Source organism: Thermobia domestica, chromosome 4, assembly GCF_964235325.1.
Source record: "Thermobia domestica chromosome 4, izTheDome1.hap1.1, whole genome shotgun sequence".
NCBI lineage: Eukaryota > Metazoa > Arthropoda > Insecta > Zygentoma > Lepismatidae > Thermobia > Thermobia domestica.
In genome coordinates this window covers 309750754-309768335 of record NC_137457.1, presented here as the reverse complement: position 1 = coordinate 309768335, position 17582 = coordinate 309750754, and positions in this window count along the sequence as shown.

The following is a 17582-nucleotide window of genomic DNA, read 5'->3' as shown; positions in this document are numbered from 1 at the left end:
GTTTTCAGAGCAATAATAATAATAATAATAATAATAATAATCTTTATTTTAGTGCCGCGAACAGCTTTCGGCAAAAATACAGCACTTGGTATCAGAGTATGCGATGGAATAATAATACTACTAAAAATAAATAATAAGAAAGAAAACAATAAAAAGAAGGGTACTAATATAAAACACAATGTAGCTAAAAGTCGGCTAAGCAGAAATAATTCCTTGTCAACGCAGTAAAACCTATCAAGTTTTCCATCCATCTAAAACAACAAGAAGCTAAGAACAGCAGTCATAAAATTACATTTGACTTAATGTTTCTAAACGTCGTTGATTAAAAACTATCAGTCAGATCACATAAAACTTTCACATTGTTTGATACGATAAGTCTAAAATGAGCTTAAAGAATATGTTAATCTTTTTAAAATTTCACATTTCCAATTCAGAGGAACTAAAATCATGGTATTTCTTATGCTATGATTTGGCACTTTAAAACCTATGTTTTGTAAACAATATTCACTGATATAAATGTTATCTAGTATTTTTTGCATGCATACTCTGTCGAAATTTTTTCGTCTATTCATAAGGCTTTCTAAACCCCAATAATCAGTCCAATATTCATAACTATGTGACTAATAGCTCATTTTCATTTTAAAACATAGGAGTCGAATAAAACATTTTTGCACAGATTCAATCTTGTTTGTCAAAGTTTTAGAAATGCTGTTCCAAATTACCAAACCAAATTCCAATTTTGCTCTTACAAGTAATTTATATAGAAACACATACGTTTTATCTCTTTGAAATACACGCCACTGTTTAAAAATAAAACCTATTATCCTTCTGGCACCTTGTACAATACAATTTATATGATTAGAAAACTTTAACTGACTGTCAAATCATAATAACAATAATAATAATAATAATAATAATAATAATAATAATAATAATAATAATAATAATAATAATAATAATAATAATAATAAATTTCCTTTGTGTGCAAAATAGAGTGAATGTCGCACCTGTTATTATTATGCTTCTGTGGTAACCGCTATTTTCACTTTAAAATAAATTAATGAAATAAAATTAGAGATTGCAAAATCAACCAACTTTCTAAGAAAATTTTCTCCAGGAGTAAAAAAAAGAACATTTTTGCTGTTTCTCACATATTAGTAAATAATTACATGTATTCGTAAAATCATTATTTGAGGAACGAAGAGGAAATATAAATTTAATAAAAAGTTGCGGTTCGTGTATTAATTAAATCTTCATATTTTAAAGAGAAAACAAAGAAAATTTTATATATATATATATATATATATATATATATATATATATATATATATATATATATATATATATATATATATATATATATATACCTTCCAAACCAAGTTCTTTACTTCCATCTGCCCATAATTTGTTCACGATTTGTCGTTTGTGGTAATCTGGATGAGCTTGGTTCACAATGGAACTTTATCAAATACACAATTTATTAAAGCATCAATATCTATTTCCATTTTTATTTTTATTTTCATCTCCGCACCTCGAAACGTCGTCTGCTTTCACGCAAAACAAACTTTCTTCTCTCACGTAGCGCTCAATTTCCCTCCAGACGACTCTCCGTTCGCACGAGTTCGGACGAACAATCCCAGCATGTTGGGATCGTTCTCATTCGCATCCTTTCGTCGGTTTTCGCAGTTCGCAGGTCGGAACTAGTCGAGGCACTCCTATTTATTTACACGTGCTGGGAATTTCGCAATCGCATTCGGAAGCAATGGAGGCGCGGCCTTTAATAGTGTCAACCAACCAATAGCTAAAAACTCAGCAAAATTTGTTGGAAATGTTCGGTAAAAGGAAAACAATGTAATTGTAAAATCCAACAGTAAATACGAAACGCAGTTATTGGAGGACAAAGAAAAGGAAGAAACAAATAAAAGCAAATCGCGATGTAATCTGAAGTCGCAAATTTGTATGCGTAATGTAAACAGCACACAATATCAACAGGTAGGTTCACCAGAAGGCATTAGAACTCAGAAAAGATTTGTAGTGCTTGAAGATGAAATGGTCAAAGAACATTTTAAAAGTAGTACGTCGCAGGACAGGGAAAGTATCCCGAAATTCTTTCAAGACGGTGAAACCCATAACAAGCTGAGAACACGTAAAAGTGACTCGACAAAATAACAGAAGAAATAGGAATGCTGAAGGGAGTAATAGACAGGAAAGTAACCTCAACAAACTAGTTATATTATCAGATAACCAAGGTCGTAGGTTAGGTACACTTATGAAAAACAAACTAAATAAGGTAAGAACAGTTAATTTTGTTAAGCCAGGAGCTCGATCTGAGCAAGTGTTGAAGGACTGCGTACAAGAAACAGAAAAACTCACAAAAGAGGATTATGTGTTAATAATCACTGGAACTAATGATGTATCTAAAAACGAAGCAAATAGTGTAATAGCTGCTTATGAAAGTGTATTAGGTAAATTAAGTAATACCAATGTTGTGGTTTGTACAGTCCCTCACCGGTACGACTTAATTGATAAATCTTGGGTCAATTTAGAAGTGAGGAGAACCAATCAGGAAATCATGAAATTATGTAACAAGTATACTAATGTACATATTGTCGATCTTGAGTCTCTCGACCGCACGCACCATACTCAGCATGGTTTACATTTAAACCGCAGAGGTAAGCTTTTGATTGTAGACAAGGTAAATCAATTAATAAGTAATACGTCAAGTGCAAAATCATATAGTATAGTACAGTACAGAAATGGGAAAACAAAATTATTAGCCTGGAAACAGGTTACTAATAATACAAATGTAACGTCCAAATGCACAGTTGTAAAAGATGCCTCTAGAGCTCTGAACACATTTCAGTTCTCCAACGTAAGTTTTAGTTTAGCTATGGGGAATGGATTGCTTGAAATGCGCAGTGAGGATAGCCAAATGTAATTAGTAGCAAAAAAGATGCTACACAATTTACGACGTACATCAGTAACACTAGTAAATCTTAATAGTGGAGAGACAGTACACAACCAAACATGCAACTTTAAAAAAAGGAGTACAGATACATCAACTGTGAGTTAGCAATCCATGGCTGCTTTCTTTAATGGTAACGCAGAAGGCAATGAAAACGTTTCGGAACAAAACAAAAACGCAAAAGGCAATGAAATCGTTTTGGAACACAACAAAAGAAACGCAGAAGTTATCCTCCCAATTTCTCAGTGCATGACACCACAAAAGAAACATACACATTCAACAGTAGGCGCCCCGAGTAGTAGTGTGCGTGTGACCAATCGACAAAGGCGATTACCCGGAAAACTCAGGAATAATGATTTTTTATGCGACGAGACTATAATATCATTTCTAAAGTAGTTAATGGGGAACACGTATCTAAGTTAGATGAAAATCTAACCATCAAAGAGGTAACAAATGCTCCACTCATCGACATAGATACCTCTTCTAGGTCAGTATGCTATCAATCAAACCAATGTAATACAGTTGAACTAAAGGTACTACATCAGAATATACAATCCATTAGAAATAAAATAGATGAACTAGACATACTAATTAGAAACGACAGTGAGCTGATGAACCCAGATGTAATTTGTATTACCGAACACTGGTTGAGGGAAGGTGAAATAGAGTTTACAGTTCTACCAAATTATATATGTGTTGGTGGATTTTGCCGGACCTTCAGTAGGTGCGGTGGTGCTTTAATGTTTGTGAGAAAATATTAAGGTATAAGGTAAAAAACAACAGCATGTATCTAAATGAGGAACAGACATTTGAGCATACAGTAATAGAAATCAAAAAATCAGGATATAAGTTCATTATAATTGTCATGTATAGAACACCTGACAGCTCCTTTCCCCGTATGAAAGGTTGTTGGGTACGCCAATTTCACATGTGAAGTTGGCCTACCCATAGTTTTCTGCGTATAATTTCTTTAAAATCGCGGAACTGACGGAACTTTTGTAAGAACTAACGGGAACTAACGAGGAGCTAACGATTCAACGGGGAAAATGTGGGAAAGCTTGTTGGGTACGCCAACTTCACATGTGAAGTTGGCCTACCCATTAGCTTTCGTGTATAATTTCTTTATAATCGCGGAACTAACGATACTTTTGTAAGAACTAACGGGAACTAACGAGGAACTAACGGCTCCTGTAGATAAAAGTGGGTAAGCTAATTTGAGTAGGCCAACTTCACAGACCTGTCCGAGGGATCTAGCGGAAAACACCCCCGATAACTAAATGGCCAACCAGAACAGTCATTTTAAACAATTGACAGTCATTTGTCAACTCCACGTGAAGTCTTAGTTGCCACAGTTCAAAATGCTGTCCTTTAAGTTAGTGTTCGATTTCCTGTTCCCAAGACCAACTTCCTTGATCTTACATTGCATAATGTTTGTTTCATATTAGCCACAATATTGGGAAAAAAGGACAGACAGCAACCGCGCAAATGCGGTCAAAAGAAGCTTGGAGGGAGGTAGAGATGCTATTGTAAAAATAAGCATCGAAACTTGAAAGAAATTTTCCTAACTACACTTCTATTGAAAGAACACACTATATTAATTGTCCTTATTAGTCATTACTGCGGTCGCACTCCCAAGAACTTTACAAAAAAAAATGAAAACCACTTTTAACATAAGATAATCAATTTTTAAAATTTCTAAAACTCGTTCCACCGCATGTGTGCCATTTTTGTAACCATTGACGTATATGTGAACAGACAAATTTTCCACGGATTATGCATCAACAAATTAACTTTCGTGAATAATGGTGCGTGGTTTACACTTTTCCATTTTATTTTATACTACTACCTACTTAAAGAATGCTATAAACTCAACCAGAATATTAAAATTTTAAACATTTCATAAAAATATAATATTACTTTATGTTTATTAAAAACATTCCTCTCCTATTTTTCAAATACAGGCTTCCTAGTGAAAATAAACAGGTTGTGCTTAACACACTTACAAATATTCACATTTACATGACACAAGAATATATATATAGCTCCTCCGTGGCTAAGTGGTTAGCGTACGCGCCTTTGGCGTGGGAGACCCGGGTTCGATTTCCGGCGGGTGCTCATTTGGTTCGGATTCCACGTTAATCAGTAGGTCCACGTCTCATGTAGCCTCGCTGCTGAACGTGACAAACTCAAACTCATATATATATATATATATATATATATATATATATATATGGAGAGAGAGAGAGAAGATACAGATATAGATAGATAGATAGATACGTAACAGCTGTGCAATTTGAACAGCGTAGATTAAAAAGCAAACAAAAATGAAACGGTTGTTTAACTTAATTCCTTTTTGGTATAGTTTTCATTTAATCTTCTCGCTCACACTCCCTCCATTCACCCGATTGTTCTGACTACTCTTTGCACTTAGATCGTCTGTTGTTCTAGTTGTTCGAGGAGGACATATAATTGGGAGAATGGTGACAGCAAACACACTCACTAAATGAAGCCACAAGTACATATGACTGGAGATTTAAAACAGAAAAAAGTATGTTAAAAATATAAATTTTATCAGCAATATTTAAATGGAGTGTGGTTATACAGTACATTCCAGAGCATCCGGTCTAATGTAGCGGAACAGCAGGATGGATAAGAAAAAAGCCGGATAGGCCGGAGATCTATGAATAGCCTCTTTCATAGTCATTTCTTAAAAAAACATTAAGCATACTTCAAGAACAATTTACGAATACAGTACTTTACGTACTGTACAGTTATAATCAGGAACAGCGACAAGAATACTGTATTGAGGTCCGTTACACACGGACTGAAACAATGAACAAGGAGCACAACGCTGCTCTTTGCACACGCTGCTATTTTGCACACGACACGTAGGAGGATCGTAGTAGACGCCCGCTTCCAATGCCTTGGCAATCTTGTTAATGCAACGTCTTGCCTTCTTCATTTAATTACGATAAAACAAAACTAGGCCGGATACTAGAAAGCCTGATAATCGGAAGTCTACTCTATTTTAATAAATTTCACTGAACTGAAGAAAAACAGAAAGAAACAGAAAGTTAGAAATGTTAATATACTGAAGTTCGGAGTAACGAAATATATATTTAACTTCCGGGACGGGTATTGTATTAGCTAACGCCAGAATGGGCATGCTATATATTAACTTTCATAAATAGTAGTGATACAAGTTGATTTTAATTCGTATTCTAAAGTACAGGAATAGCACGAATGATTTCCCCGATTTCATTCGCATGAGACGTTAAAAATATCTATAAAAGCGTGCGGTACTGAAACACAGCATAAAAGAGAAACCATGAGAGGCCATGGTAAACCAATTTGGCTGGATACTAGTTAGAAATGATAGCGACAAGTTTGGAGGGTGTATGTTGCGTCCTTGAGTTTCATGTAAAAATATCACTGATCACTGCTTAAAGATATTTCCTCACATGGTTTCATAAACAAGTGAAAAGAAAATGCATGATTGGTAATATTTCAGATATATGCTTATAGTACAGTAAATCAAGTTTCACTTTGTATTTGCAATGCATTTAAATGTCTATGCATCAGAATAACATTTCGCAAAGGGGAATAGAATAATCCTTACTGTATGGAGGACCAATAATAGTATTAGCTACTGATGAGCAGAGCAAAGACGCTTACAATTCCCAAGACGTTAAGAGAAATCTCATAAAGATTCATTGTGATACCATGTCAATATCAATTCAGAAACCAGAGACAGTAGGCCTATGTTTTTGATAAAAACTCTGCCTATAAAACAATTGAAACCATGGGAAAACATATTTAATAGTTAGATTACAACTTGCCAGAAAATGTACATCCTCCTCTTATTGTCCAGTAACATCCCGTATCATGTTAAGAGGTCATTTTCTGGCTACAAATGTCTCAATCTGACATCAAAAAATGTTAAGAAGCATCTCGTGATATACCCTAAGGCTAATTATAGGCAAAGGAGTAAATGTATGACTTCTTTTTTGTATAGTGTAATCTTGTAAAAAAAAAAAAAAAAAAAAAAAAAACGAGCTTCATATTATTTCCTGTAAAGTAAATGCATTGTAAATGCAATTGTGAAGAAAACTTAGAGATCGTGTTTTTATATCACTGTTTTTATTTTAATCTCATAATTTGTGTATCTTTTGGAAATATGTATAAATTGGAAGTTGTACGTACCCCATGGTACGCTTGAACTCCATAAGAATATACATTTATTTTGGAGTGAAATTGTTATTACGTCTTAGTAAATAATTTTTCAAAATTGGCCCAGCTAGTACGCATACTCTATACGCCTACGGTATCGCTTTTACTTATTTTCTTTTATGGTAAAATTAGACATTCTTACTGTTTGGGTATTGTAGGTTTCGGTAAACACATATCTGTAACATTCCTTGGAATTTTGTTGTTATATTTTGGAAACCTTTAAAATCGAAGTATCACTAATCCCATGTTATCCCTAAACCTCATAGTAGCGTGCGGTTGTTATAAATCATGAGTGTTTTGGAGTTGTAAGACCTCAGTAATTATTTTTCCAAAATTGCGCCATCTACTACTTGAATCCACGTATCTATGGTCTCGCTTTTTTCCTCACATTTCTTTAACCGTTAGGTGTACCTGTTTGTGATATTCAATAAAAAATACACTTGTAATTAGTGGCATATCCTGGTTAATCTTTATAAAGCCTGTACATTATTATTATTATTATTATTATTAAACAATTTGTAATAATATTAATAATAATAATAGTACGAGTCTCCTCTCTGGAGTAATAGTAACTCCCTGGGGCCTAGTTATGCCTACACCCTCCCTACTGATCTACTCGCTAGCGTGTGCACCTTTCCTGTACATTGTACGGTCGGTGGGAGAATGTTGAACCCGTTACGATGGTTCAGTTTAAGTTTAGCTCGTCGATCCATGTCTCATGTAGCTTCGGTGCTGCAAAGGGACACTGCTATGAAACAAACAATAATACATAAAAAAATACGTAGTAGATTGCAAATAATAGTTCTGTAAGTCAATTGATTACCTGTTTTCACTGCTGAACAAAATGTACTGCCAACAAAATAATTTAAACAACTTAGAGCTACCAGACTACGTAAACTTACGTAAACGAAGATAACGTAAAATGATGTATGCACTCACGATCCTTTCCCTTCAGCAAATTTAACTCAGAAGTTGGTCTTCCCATTTTCACAACTTCTAGTTTTTCGTTATATGAACGATTGTCCAAAGGCGAAATTAATATACTTTCTGTAAAGAGTGATTGTCAATAGAAATCGTTCCTGAAGCTTGCTCTGTCATTCTTCACCCCACAATGTCACAATAGATATGAACAATTTATTAACTAGATTTCAATTTTTACACTCGATCAACATAGGACTTCCAAACACAAAGTACAAATTTTATTGTCTCTTCTGACGCTATTTTTCACAACTTTTTATTTATATTTATTTTTGGTTTATCTGTTTGCTATATTCAGAAAAAAAATTCAAATCCAATTTTGTAATTTGAATATTACTTTCACAATAATTCACCCACTTTTCACTCACTTTTAAACTTGCTTCTGTAAGCACTCTCTTCACTATAATAATAAAAGCAGACAAACTCATTATTCTTTAATTTATATTTAGCTCTTTCATTTTCCTGCAAGAGGTACCGTAATGGAAGTACATCAATCACCACTGTTCCAATTTTTTCAGAAGAAACCCGATTTTAGAGAAAATAAGCCGCTCCCGAATTAATTACAAAAATATCCCAATTTTCATGTTTATTGATGAAGTTGGTTATTATTATTATTGGAGTTCAGTTTTCACATTATTTTGACGTCAGTTTTCACATTAAATAAGAGAAAACCTTAGAACACACTTTCCTTTTGTCTAGTAGATAAATATGATTTGCTCTTCACTAGAAACACTTTTATTATCTTATTAATTATTTGGGAAATAAACTATTGTACATTTCTACCTCCATTTTGTTGCGTGTGATAAGTTTTATCACACTTAATTTCTGGATAAAAAAAAGGAAGGAAAGAGATAGAAATCATGTTATCCTAGAGGTTATGTTAAACTTCCGAACACTCGGCATATGCAGCGCCTCTAGAGGAAAACTATAGAACTACTGAGTTTCGAATGAGCTGCGGGTTACCTAAGCGGCCATTCGGAACGAAATGTAGAACTGGGCACATCGAAATAATACTGGTTCTATAACATATATTTAAATTTAATCGGAATACGGTAATTCATCAAAAGTTCAAGTGATTTAATATCCGAGTTGGCTAAAAGTGTTAAAGTTCTCATAAAGTTAATCAAGTGTTATATAATATTATAATTTATATAAATCTGTAATTGGTGTCTAATTGTGTGATTATTTGATGGAATTCAGAGGCAATATTGTGAAATACTCCTCCTGGCTGGTATTTAACAAGGCATAATAGTGACATTGTCTAATGGTGAGTGTTGTACATTTTCAATTTAAATACTAGAAATTTATTCAATTTATCACATTGTGAGATATATTTAATTGTTCTATAATCCATATGAATTAAAGGAGGAATTCAATAAGGAATTAATTATCAACGAGTTATTATATTATTGAAGTAATCAAGTAGTGTCAGTTAATGTATCCTTTTGACCTACTTGAACACATGTTGGCTTGTATGAACGGAGAATGTACTTATAGATATTTTATAACTGTTAATCTTTTCTTCAATTGTTTCAATATATAATCTGTATTTTCGATACATTTTTGGTAGTACACATTTTTGTTTTTTTCTAAATAAAATAAGAAAAGATAATTTACTGATTTTCCGTTTAAAAGAACCTGATATTGAGTTACCTATAAAACGGTATATTTCTAGTACTGTTCGTAAGGGTATTATTAATATATTTGAATTTAATGTTAAATTTATTCAAATTCATAATCTTTAGCCATAGATTTGATAATACGCCAGTTAATTTCTTATGATAGAGAAAATAGGTCTAACAACTCTAACCCCTCAAATACTTTATATAGTTGTCCTGGATCTAATATCCAGCGGCCCAGAACGGCGTCCATCGAGGCACGTTACAAACATTTCGTTCCGAATCCAAAATTTTTCTAGAGGAAGAAAATTAGGAGTTAAAATAGAGGGGTTAGTATTTTCAAATGCTGAATTTAGGTGGAAAGTTTAATAGTAGGCTGTGTTATGAAGGTAAAACTTTTGTGGCCGCACTGTATATATTTATTACGGAAATAGCAATTATAAAATTTAATATCTATGAATGTAAAGAGTCAAACGCTTATCCTAAAGAAAGGTAGTTCTAACAGACATTACTTTGGTTTAAGGATAATAATTTTCTTTAGCCTTGTAATTTTCTTAGAAAATATGGGTGAAAGAAATCAGCCGCAGTTGGTACTAAATGGCTTTGAAAATGGAAATGCAGGGGTAGTCATTCCTCCCAATGCTAGGCTGCGGTGGGATCTTTCTTATTTAGAAACAGAAAGTGAGTCAAGGGCAAGGCATTCCTCGTCTGTCGATCAAAACAGTGAAACCCGTGATTTAGGTTCGAACGATAGTGATATAACAAGCAAGCTAGCTGCAATTGGTAGGTCGCGTGATAGCTCACAACAGCTTTGGTCTGTAGAAAGTGAGAGTGGTGGAAGTCTTGTTACCAACCCGTTTATTGACCTGGTGGTTTCAGATGATAGCAAGAAATACGAAGAAAATGAAAGTAAGAATCCTTTTGTAGTTGATAATTCATATGAAGCTACAAATTTAAATACTGGTAGAAATCTCTTAATAAATAGTTTTATGCCTTTCCATATTAGGGCAGATAAATTAAATAGTAGTATTGCAGGTAACTTATTTAATGAGAAAATTCAATCAATACCTAGTACCGATGGAACAAAAGATCTTAATTTATTTCAATTTCTATTAGCAGTACATAAAATTATGAAATTAAAAATTTTTCCAGTCGAGTCAGTTTTAGTTGCTGCGTTAAGTAAAGCGCAAGGGAGGTTGAATCAAGAGTTGCTTACTTTGTATGAAATGTCACATGACTGGAGGTTTATTTCTAATTATTTGTTTACTAAATTAGTTACACCTTTAGGAAAGCGAGAACTCTTAAATCGGTATGTAAGAGTAATACAGAAGCCTAGAGAAAATTTACTAGATTTTGTAAACAATATATGCGATGCATATGAAATATGTTATGGTACTGTGAATGGGAATAACTCTAGTGAATTAATTAGTTTAATAATGGAAGGGATGCAGCCGCAAATTAGGTTTGATATTTATAAGTACCGATACCCAGTATCAATGGAGGATCTTATGGGAGATATTTCTGAGTATTAGAATCATCAGCGGAACTTAGAATCGTATAATGCACTGGTGAGAAACTCCGATACGATTGAAACTCGGAAAAAGAAAATTGAGTGCTATTTTTGTGGCGGACAGCATCGTGTTGCTAACTGTAGGGCTCACAAACAATATCTAGTGAATAAGCAGTTAGTGAAAATGAATATGAACTTAAACTCGGACGGACGCTTTGCAGATCTTAGTGACCGGTTAGAGGGAACTACTCAGATGTCGGGGTCGGAAGATCAAATCCGGAGCATTCATAGTGGTGTTAGTGCCTCCAATAAACAATTCCCCTTTACTTTAAATAATAATGAAAGACGCTTTGCAGATAATCGGTCAAGGTTGGGGTGGTCCGAGAAACAAAAAAGTGAAAGTAATGATGAAATGTTGACTCTTATGAAGGGGTCCGGGATTCGATCCCATGGGGGAGGTAGAAGTCATGGACGTAAGGGAGTACAATTAGAACAACACGAAGGGGTCCCAAAAGCAATACCAGTTAATGCGAAAGTGAAAGATAGTAATACGCGTGACCAACAGCGCGGAGACTTTGGTTTCAGTGGCGGTTCTGGAGGGAACAGCTATAAAAGTAAAAAACACCTATTTAAAAGAAATGAAAATAGATTTTGCTATGATTCGCAACAACGAGAGATAGGAGACAGAAGATTTTCGTATTCTGTAACTAAAGATAGTGATAATAAAAATAAAATAAAAAATGAAAATGCCAATTCTTGTGGAACTTTGACTGCAGCATTGGTGGATGCTTTTGTGTTGGGACAAAACATAAGAGGTGGTTTGGACACATGTTCTACGGCGTCACTAATAAACAAACAAAGGTTTATTAATTGGAATAAACAGTTAAATAACCCAATTAAGATAATTAATGAAAAATTCGTAGGAGTTGGGGTTGATAAACAAAAGTTAACATTAGATCAGTGTGTGATCATTCCAATTAAGCTCAGATACCATGTTTACAGAATGAAGTTTTTCTTAGTGAGTGACTTAGAACCAGTGTTCATAGTTGGGATAAATGAACTCAAAACTCTAAAAGCGAACATCGACTTAGTGAATAATAAGTTGTTTCTCCCTTTGGAAGGTGCTTATGTACCATTAAACTTTACTTTAAACACCCCCCCCTAATTTGAAAACAGAAACTCGTCCGGGTGATTTATTTTGCAGTGAAGCGGCCGGAAACACTTCCAAGCTATTCTTGCGTGAGTCGGACACTGATGGACAGTCAACCAGTCAGACAATGGTATCAGAGAGAGAGGGGCATCTCAGTGGTCCAGTTCATGGGTTTTGCAGTGTTGCCAGTGCAGTTTATCCTTCTATTGAAAGCAGTTCTAATATCCATATGGAGCAAATGGCTTGTCCGTTGAGGGTGGATCCAGATGTACTTGAGGCAAACCCAGACTTACAAGGGTACGTTGATGAAATTTATAATAAATATCCTAATGTTTTTGCATCGCAGGTTGAAAAAATAAAAGATTTTGAGTATAAAATACAGCTTAACGACTACACTCCTATACGTAAGAAAGCTTATCCATTATCTCGGAGTTCGCAAAGAGAAATGGATAAAATTTTAGATGAAATGTTAAAAGCAGATTTAATTCAGCCCAGCAATAGCGACTATGCTTTTCCATGCTTCCTAGTGAACAATAATGACGGATCCAAGAGGTTAATTGTTAATTATTCGGATCTTAATCGTCATTTGTATTTGAATACCCAGTTCACTTCTAGGATTGAAGATATATTAGCCGAATTATCAGATGGAAAAGTATTTAGCCATTTAGATATTTTGAAGGCTTATTTAACAATTCCTTTAACAAAAGAAAGTAGACACCTTACTGCCTTTCTTACGCATAGGGGATTGTATGAATATAAGGTCTTACCTTTTGGTTTGGCTGCAGGTAGCCATGTTTTGTCTAAAATCTTGACTGAGTTGTTATATCCATTGAAGGACGAAGGGGTACAATGGTACATGGATGACCTCATATGTAAAAGTCCAGATGTTGAATCCCATAAGGAATTATTGGAAAAAGTGTTAAGATTACTTGAAGAAAAAGGTTTAACTTTGTCAACTAAGAAATGTACTTTCTTTTCCAATAAAATTTCTTACTTAGGTTATATTATAGAAAATGGGAAAATGTATATGGATCCTTCAAGGTTAGAGGTCATAAGAAAACTACCTGCACCAAAAACAAAAAAGGGTTTAATATATTTGTGTTGTTTCTTACAATATTATGCTAAGTTTGTACCGCAATTTCATGAAGTCATGGAACCAATTGAACGTTTACGTGGGGCCTCAGCAGAATTTGTCTGGGGAACGGAACAGCAGAAAGCTCTCGACGATGTAAAAGAGTTATTTGTCAACCATGTTATGTTGAAACTTCCAGATTTAAGTAAGAAATTTATAGTCAATACTGACAGCTCTCTCAAGAGTTTAGGCGGAGTCCTCCAACAGTACGATGAGAATAATAACTTAGTTCCCGTTGCATTTTACAGTCGGCGTTTAAAGAAACACGACTTTAACAAACCTATTTATTTATTGGAAATGTTAGCTGCAATTGAAACAATGGAACGTTTCAGTACCTACTTACATAATCCTTTCGAACTTAGGATGGATCATTCTGGTTTAGTATATGCTATGAGAAATATGAGGAGGGTCAAGCGATATGGATCGCTATTGTATAGACTCTTTGCGTTTAATTTTGAAGTGAAATCTATAGCCTCAAATATGAATATTTCAGCCGATTTCATATCTAGATTATATGATCATAACAATTTTGAAGAAATGGAAACCGAACCATCCCATGCGGAACAGGTTAATAATTATTGCTTAATAAACATCTGGAACATGCCTTATGCTAATATTTCCATAAAAGAACATCAACTCAAAGATCCAGAGTTAGCTAATATTATAAAAGATATAAGAGCTAGGAAAGAGGTTGAAGGTTATAAAATAATTCAAGGAATTCTTTGTAAAAAGACAAAAGCAATTAGGAATCCCTATAAGGTTTGTTTACCGAAGGAGTTAGTTCCCAGCATTATTGAATTCTTTCATACACAAATTTTACCAGGTTCTCATGCAAGCATTATTAAGACAATAGCTAAGATATGTGCTAGATTTACTTGGAGAGGTATCCTAGAAGACATAAGAGAATACGTATCTACTTGCGTAGATTGTCAATTAAATAAAAGTCATAACAGAAAACAATCTGGTACATTAATCTCTCAGTATGAGAACATTGTAAACGGACTCTCGGCTGTAGACTTGCTAGGTCCTTTGGTAGAGAGTAAGTCGGGACGATACTGTCTAATTGTAGTAGACTCCTTTTCAAAAAGAGTATTCTTAGAACCGATAAAGGTCTTATCTACACAAAGTGTAATTAATAAATTGTATAAATTGATGTGTAGAAATGGTTTTATATTCAGTATATGTCATGACAATCACTCAATCTTCACCTCAGCGAAGTTTAAAGATTTTGTATATGCTAACGGGATTAAAGATATTAGTATCTCACCATATCACGCGGCATCTAATCCCAGTGAAAGATACGTGGCTACAATTAAAAATTCCTTGAGAATTTATTTTGGTAATAAACAGAGTTCTTGGGACAAAGGACTATGGGAAATAGAATTTTCCGTTAATAATGCGGTCCACGAAGAAACTAAATGTAGTCCCATGGACTTAGTTTTCAATTATAACGTTTGCAATCCTCTAGATGTAAAATGGAAAATAAGTACTATGAATTTAAATCAAAAGGATCCGAACTTGTGGAATAGAGCTTTAGAAAATCTAGATAAAGCCTGGAAACGTAAAAAGAAATTGTATGATCAAAGACGAGTTGAAACAGACTATAGGATTGGCGAAAAAGTATTAATTAAGTCACAGGTTTTGTCTTCACTGAAAGAAAAGAGGACTAAATCATTATGTGCAAAATGGCTTGGGCCCTATCAGATTGAGAGTTTCTTAGGTAAAAATACTATTAGAGTCGTAAACGTTATTAATCCTAGGGACATACGTAAAAGCCACGTTAGTTTAACTAAAACGTACAGAGAGCCTAGAAATAATGCAACGTAAATATTGGTAAATAGTAATTAGGAATTTATCTAGTCTGCAAAGAAAAAAAATCTAGTCAGTTTAGAAGAACATATTCAATAAATTCCATCTAGTCAGCTATTTAGACAAATGTAGTGTTATAAAAAATTATTTATATTAAAAAAAAGGTTTTTAATGTGTTACTAATGCATGTTTTTATCAGTATTCCAGATCTGGATGTCCTTATGTCTATGTATTGAGAATTGTTTGTAAAAAATTGTCATTGTCCAATGTCCTACATGGAGATTTTAATGGAAACCGAGAATAACAGATATATGGAAGCTTCCAAAGATTATTCCAAAGATGGTACCAAAGATTATTCCAAACATTATTCCAAAGGTTGTTCGAAAAATAGTTCTAGAGATTGTTCCAATGATTGATGGAAAATAATGGGGCTATATCAGATGAGTACAATGGATAATATAAAAATATTTTGTAATTTAATAATATATGTAAGATTAATAGAATATTGTTACCTCCTGATATTCATATTAGAATATAAGGTACCGTAATTGCGGGCTACTTGGACCCTTAAGGGGCTACTTGGACCCATACCAAAAAAACGTTTAAAGTCCCATATGCACTGCAATAATGAGTGAGTTCAGAGTTAGATCCGTTAGATGGGATCATAATGCACGCGTACACACATTGAAACTAGTTCTGTGCTAGGCTACGATTGAGCAGCATTGATGAGAAAGGTCGTTGACGAAAAAAGTGTATTTATTGAGCGCCAAACTTTTATGTGTGGACACCATTTGCAAGGAAGTGGAACCAATGCTAAGTAAACACATAAGTAGTTACATATAGGTTAATGAAACTGACATGGTAAACTTTCTCATATACAATAAGATGTGTGCGTAATTGCATTATACAGTATATGAAGTGTGTACATATGACCTGGAAAACACGGATATTTTGTCCCACATCTTTTGTTATCTTTATCCCACCCCATCCTTTGTTATCTTTATCAATGAAAAATAAAGGTCTGTTGTCACGTGTCACACAAGTAAGGACTTTTCATTGTTTCCTTAAGGATACCGGTACAAAATGGTACATCAATATAAAAGATTGCCTGCAGGTCGAAAATATGCTGATTTTTCACAACAGCTTGAAGAATGTTTACCAGCAATTCAGTCGGGGAAAATGTCGCGAAAAGAAACAGAAGCTCACTTCAAGATAAGTCATTCCACCATAGAAAGAAGATTAAAGAATAGGTCAAGGCAGAATCCGGACCATCTGAAAGTGTTCACTGAAGAAGAAGAATTAGCCTTCGCTAGTCATCTTGATAAAGTTTGTGATTTCGGATTCCTCGTTAATTAACTTGATTTCAGATTTATTGTGAAGTCCTATTTAACCATGTATGGGAGAACTGTCATTGCTTTCTAAGACAATCTTCCCAGTCAAGATTGGGTGAAGTTATTTTAGAAACTGCACCTCCAGTCAACGACTAGATTCGCTGCTAATATAGATAGGGCTCGTGCAGCTGTAGAAGAAAACGTAATCAGCTATTACAGTCATTATATTTGATAGTACCTCTTAATATGTTCTCTTTGTGGTTTGCAGTAAATAAAAAGTGTTGTTCTTGGAACACCTACGTCCTACTTAGTCTCAGAGCAGATTTCAGTGGTTTTCTGTAGGAAAATATAGGGGTGGGTTCAAGTAGCCCGAACGCGAGTCTTACTTGGACCCATTTTTTACAATAATCGCCTGTGTTTTGTTCTCAATATATGTAACTAAAATTGTCCTGGATATGTACAATAAAGCCCGTAGTTCCACTTAATATGGGTTATGACAATAACTTTGGAGTTTTCGTGGATGAAAACAGGCCGAAAGAACGAATTTATTGCAAAATTGGGTCCAAGTAGCCCGCGTTTACGGTATATATGAGTATTTTAAGAACATCTAATGAGTATATATTGTAAATTTATGAATAGATAGACAACATTAGTAATAGCTATTTAATTTTAACTAACTTAGAGTGGTTGATAGATTGTTAGTGGTGTGTTAGAATTTTGGGGGGATTTTTTTTTCTTTAGTTACGTTAAATTTTTATTTTGTATGTAATGAATTTTAGTGAGTATGAGGGTTAGTTAGTAGTGTAGTGTAAACGTAGTTATTAGTTTAACCTACTAAAAAATAACTAGTGCTATCTA